Here is a 6,000-nt window from a genome sequence, read left to right as displayed (position 1 = left end):
TAAATTGCCCGTAGGTGTGAATGTGAGAGTGATTGTTTGTCTCTGTATGTAGCCCTGTGACAGACTGGTGACCTGTCTAGGGTGTCCCCTGCCTTCACCTGAGTCAGCTGGGATAGACTCCAGCCCCCCATGACCCTAGTGAGGATTAAGTGGTGTATAGATAATGGATGGATGGATGTTGGTGTTTCATCGGCAAAATTCTGGTTGATGATGATTATTTTGAAAAGGGCTATAATCGGCCACTTTAATCAGCTGGCCGGTAAATCAGTCGAGCCCTGCTGTTTACCGTCTTCCAGTCCCAGTTGCTTGGTTCTGCCGCTACCAGATTAACTGCCCATTTGCATGACGGCAAGTCTACTTGGACAAACTGCCCGAAATGCCAGAGATGTTTCATGGATTTTGAGTCATTCTGCGCTGCAGATGCGTTCATTGTGTTAAAATTTTTAATCAGATTAATCACGATGATGGATTAATCTGCGTTATCGCATTAATTTTGACAGCCCTAATATATATACATAATATTATAAAACTTTTGAATCTTGAATCTATTTTTTAATTGAACCACTTGAAAGAGAAATGAAAGGTGATTCTTGATTAAAGTTGACATATTCAGTGATTGTTTTTGATGTATAGCTTTGTATGTTACACCAAGTTTCTCTAAAAAAAAAGCAGCCCTACTGTAGCCTTCATTTCTTTCTTTTTCTTTTTTATTTCATCTTATATACCTCATACACCTCCTATATAGTTATTCCCTGCATCCTGTCTGACAGGCTTGTACATCACGTGTTCGGTATCAGAATTTAAAATAAAATTCAGGGGATTTATGCAGCAAACTGGTGTGAAAAGTCTGAAAAAAATTGCAGTTAATTTCTCTTCTTGGGACACTTGAACTCCAACTTAATCCCATAACGCACCACAGCAACTATTGCAGCAGCCTGTTGGTCAACAAGATTCTAGAAACTGAGCTCTGATTGGTTCCTGCAGCTGATGCAGCTTGTGATGAACGTGTCGCAGTCTTAGAAAGTGGTTCCTTTAAATTCATTCAGACGTTTATCAGGGTTAAGTGAGTGAGGAGGCAGTTTGTCCCAACAAGCTGCTGATGGTTTGCTGAGCCACCAGAGGGAGGCAGAGTCCTGCGGTTTGTCCCGCCAGGTGCCTTCTTTCATCATGCAAACTTCCCTTTGAACGACCAGTTCAGCCTGCAAACCGCTCAGGAGAGAACGAGTTTCTTTTTGTCCCCCTTTTTCCACCATCTTTCTTTTGAACCTGGTTTACTTCACTTCCTCTCTTCTCCCCTGCAAAACAAAACAAAAAAGAACCCAACAACAAAAAAACTGCTCCTCTGGTTTAATTCGACGAATCGACACTCAGCAGGAGAGCTGGAGAAATATTCTGATTTCACAGAAAGGTGACAAGTTTGGAGGTGTTTGTCTCCAAAATGAAATGAATTATGCAAATGAGGCGTTTGGCAGAAGCCATTAGGGAGGACCAAACTCTAACGACACTGAAGCATCTGCATTTCAGGCCTCTGGAACGATAACACAGTTTGCTTTCTCCTGTATTGTACACTCACTGGCCCCTTTATTAGGTACACCAGGCTAGTAAAAGGTTGGACCCCTTTTGCCTTCAGAACAGCATTAATTCTTGATGTCATACTTTCAACAAGGTGTTGGAAACATTCCTCAGAGATTTAGGTCCATATTGACATGACAGCATCACGCAGTTGCTGCAGATTTGTCAGCTGAACATCCATGAAACTCCCGTTCTACCACATCCCAAAGGTTCTATTGGCTTGAGAGCTGGTGACTGTGGAGGCCGTTGAAGTTCAGTGAACTCATTGTCATGTTGAAGAAACCAGTTTCAGATGATCTGAGCTTTGTGACATGGAGAATTATCCTGCTGGAAGTAGCATCAGATGATGGTCCACTGTGGTCATAAAGGGATGGAGATGGTTAGCAACAATACTCAGGTAGTCTGTGGAGTTTAAACCATGATCAGTTGGTACTAAGAAAATCTCCCCCACACCATTATACCACCAGCAGCCTGAACTGTTGATACAAGACAGGGTGGATCCATGCTTTATGCTGTTTTTGTCTAATTTGTTTGGTCATTTTCAATCTATTAGTTTTTTTTTGTCTATTTTTTGTCATTTTCAATCTTTTTGGGTTTTTCTGTCTCATTTTGTGTCATTTTTAATCTCTTTTTGTTGTTTTTCTGGTCATTTTCAATCATTTTTATTGTTTTTTTGTCTCATTCTCTGTAATTTTCAATCTTTTTCTTGTTTTTTTTCTCATTTTGTGTCACTTTTAGTGTTTTTCATTGTTTTTGTCATTTTCAATCTTTTTGTTTTTTGTCTCATTTTTGGTCTTTTTGTTGTTTTTCGTCCCATTTTTGTCATTTTCAATCGTTTTGATTTTTTTTTGTCTCAGTTTTCTCTTTTTTTTTGTTTTTGGCTCTGTTGGTAAGAGAACCTCAGGAGATTTTTGAAATGCATAAAATCTCCAAGTCAAGATATGAAAAACAGGAGCTGATAAAGACATTTTTACCTGAAAAATCAGTCACTAAACACTGACCACACGGTTCTAAAAATTCTTTGCTGAACCTCCAACAAATATGAAGTCAAAATGAAGAATAATAGAGCTGCTTCCGTCTTAATCACAGTAAAACCAAGCAGCTTTTTCAATGGCAGAGTTGTGTTTTAATAACTGAAATTGGATGGTGAAGAGTTGAAGGGTCAACACCTCGACACCTGGTGACACCTGAACCTTAAATCCAAGCAGTTTAAAGTACACAAAATGACAAAAAAAAAAACCAAAACATATCTAACATGCTAGAAGCTTGTTTGTGTTGTCAAAGGCCTCTAAATGACAGCAGATTGTGTTGTTCAGGTGTTTGTTGGAGAAACTTTTCTCACCTTGTTCTTTCTCTACAGTTTTTTTGTTTTAGAGCTGCAGTAATTGTGGACGGACTTCAAGTTGTGGAAATTAGATTTGCATAAGTGCTCTGGATAAATCGGGCACTAAACTAGTGGAAGCCTGCGATATTGTGGCCCTCGGTTGTAATTAGTGTGGCTCTTAATAAATTCAGCTGCTGGTGGTTGTCAAGCACACGGGCGAAAACGAAAACAGAAAACTGCTCTTTCGAAAAACAAAACCGATGATGCAAAGCCAGCTTGAGGATTTCCAAAACTGCCTTCTTTGTTTTTGTAGACAAAACTGGACGGCTCTGACCTCTGGCCTCCTCAGTCTGATTCTGGAAATGTAGTGCAGCGTCGACATCAAGTCACTTTCTTTTAATTGATGTCACAAATTACAAAAATGTGCCTCTAAGGGCTTTACAGCGTTCCTCTGAACCTTCTCCTATTTGATGAATTTAATCTCAGGGTTTAAATGCGATCTGCTTCCCTTTTGCAACACATTGGAGTTGAGTTTACACTTCAACTGACCGACATTCCCGTAGTCGGTTTGGTCTGTGGGAAGCTCGGAGCCGCTCTGAATATCCTGGCAGGGGCTCTGACGTTTATTAACGTGTCGTGTCAGATGCCGTCTGTTGGCCCGCCGCTAGCGCCCGTTTTCTCAGTCACCACTGCCGCCATTAAAAGGCTGACTTTTATGGCTCTTTGATGGCGAAAGCTGGCCTGACGCGCTGCGCAGCTGCTGAAGGGAGGCTCGCGTCCGATTCGTGGCGGTTGGGGTCGTAACTCATTTTGCAGGCGTGTAAAGAAGGTGCTGGAATGTTCTGTAACAAGTAGACCCGATTCAATTAGATCCGCTGCTGACCGAGGCGGGAGCGAGCATTCAGTAGCTAGAAAGAACTGGTGACAGAGACGGACGCGGTGGTTGGAAACCTCTTGGTGGAGATGAATTTCTTGCTCAGTGTTTTATCTCCTTTTCCGTGGATTTCTGTTAGCAACAAGCAGGATAGAAGGCATTATGCACACAGTAAAGCAGCAGGTGTGTAATCTGTCACTACTCGAGTTTTACATCCAGTTTTCGTACTTAAATGTCAACTTTTTGCGACTTCAGATTGTAGATTTGAGATTCAAATTCCAGTACATGCTGTCAAACCCCAACAATAATGCTTTTTGTTTTTGTAAAAAGTAAAGTTTATTAGTTTGTTTTTGCGTTGTGATGGATATTTAAAACAATCAACTCCTAATATTGTAATAATAAACAGTGTAAGAACTGACAAAGTGAAAGCGTTTAGATTATTCTAGAGAGATTTATTGCCCACATTTGCAGCCCCTTTGTTGTCATCCACCTGTTCAGCACCAAACAGCAGCCAGACATGAGCTGGTGCTAAATGGTCAAATGCTTCTCCTGGGAGTTGGTATAGACTTTAAAAAAAAAAAACCCACAGATCTAAAACAGAATGAATATGACTGAACTCGCCTACTCCTCCTGTTGTCTCTTTTTTTCCCTCCTGCCACAGATTCTTAAAGCCTCAGGATAAGCTTCATTTTTATTTTTATTTACTCAGAATGAAACCTTTTAACCTTAAGCAAATGCGTCTTTGCTTCAAGCCTGATCTGCTTCGGGCAGCTTTCGCAGCTCCTTTATAGTCAAGGCTGCTCTTCTAACATTCACTTTGCTTTCTGCTCTGATGGTCTTTGCAGACTAAACCCACTTCATTGTCTTGTGCTAACAGATATTGCTGCTGTCAGATTGTCTAATCTTTCAGTTTTTGATTCAGGCAAAGGATCTGAAAGCTTCCTGTGGACAGACTGCTGCTTTTTCTCCATGTATGCATTCAGCAGTTATGAACTAAAGTTTACATTCACTTGTAAAGTCCACGTATTTCATGACAGTCTTAAGTTCCAGTGACTCCTACAGGCTTTTAATTTCCTGTGATGGAATCATTGAAAAACGCAATTTGTGTCTTCCATAGATTTTTATTAAATGTCTTGCAGAAATATGATTAAATCTGCTTTGTCAAAAATATACATACAGCAATTCTAATATTCGGTTAAATGTCCTTTGACCATTGTCACCTCAATTAAGTGCTTTTGGTTTCCGTCCACAAGCTTCTTGTTGTATCATCGACCGCTCTGATGCAGTTCAACTAAATTTGTTGGCTTTCTGACACAGGCTTGGTTTTTTTTGTCACACTTCACAGTTTCTTGATGGGTTTAAGTCAAGAGTTTGGGGAGACCTAAATTAAAACCTTAATTCTAGACTGATTTAACAATGTCTTTACCTTTTCTTTATCGTTGTCTTATTGAAACATTCAGCTGCATCCGACATCAAACCTTCTCGCTGATGATTTTAGTTTTTCCTGATTTTCATTCCATTTACTTTGTGTAAAGCACCAATTCCACAGAGAACAATACTGCCACCACCATGTTTGACTGGTCATTGGGGCCTAATAGCTGGATTTCTGTCTCATCTAAACACAAAACTCTCCTCCAGAAGGCACTCTATGTGTCCATGTGATCAGCAGCAAACTTTGAGCTTCAAGGTTCTGCTTCTAGAGGAAGAACTTCCTTCTTCATGGAGCCTCTCAGCTTATGTTGATGTAAAACACTGTGGACACTGATAGCTGTGTTCCAGCAGCTTCTCATTCATTGCAGATCTGCTTTTTGGTGATGTTTGGTTGACTCTTGCCCATCCTGACCAATGGTCTCTCAGCAGCAGGTGATAGTTTGAGTTTTCTTCCTGATTGTGGCAGTGACACAGCTGTAGCATGAACTTTATACTGACAAACAATTGTTTGTACAGATGATTTTTTTGGATCTGTAGTTGCTGTGAAATGGCTCCAAGGGACTTTCTGATTTGCTCGAGTCAATGATTTGCTTCTTCATATCTTTGCTGAGCTCCTCAGACTTTCCCATTGTAGTGTTTGTGGCAGAGTCTAATAAGTGTATCAAATGGATCCTATTTAAATTGGCTCAGAGGAGTCGGCAGCTGTAGTCAATTGTAATCACTTAAAAGGAGGAAAGAGGCCATACTCCCAAGAAAATTAGATTTACTCAACTTTTTACATCACCAAAACTGACAATTC

The 6,000-nt window shown here is 40.3% G+C and overlaps 1 protein-coding gene across 1 annotated transcript in view; it reads left to right on the top strand.

Moving 5' to 3' along the window:
• Window positions 1-6,000, top strand: part of LOC111563883 (receptor-type tyrosine-protein phosphatase N2-like) — a 268,035-nt gene that overhangs the window by 37,372 nt on the left and 224,663 nt on the right. The gene's annotated exons all lie outside the window — the stretch shown is intronic.

Source organism: Amphiprion ocellaris, chromosome 10 (genome assembly GCF_022539595.1).
Source record: "Amphiprion ocellaris isolate individual 3 ecotype Okinawa chromosome 10, ASM2253959v1, whole genome shotgun sequence".
NCBI classification, from domain to species: Eukaryota; Metazoa; Chordata; class Actinopteri; family Pomacentridae; genus Amphiprion; species Amphiprion ocellaris.
The sequence above is the reverse complement of the archived record's forward strand: the minus strand, read 5'-3'. Positions and strand labels throughout refer to the sequence as shown.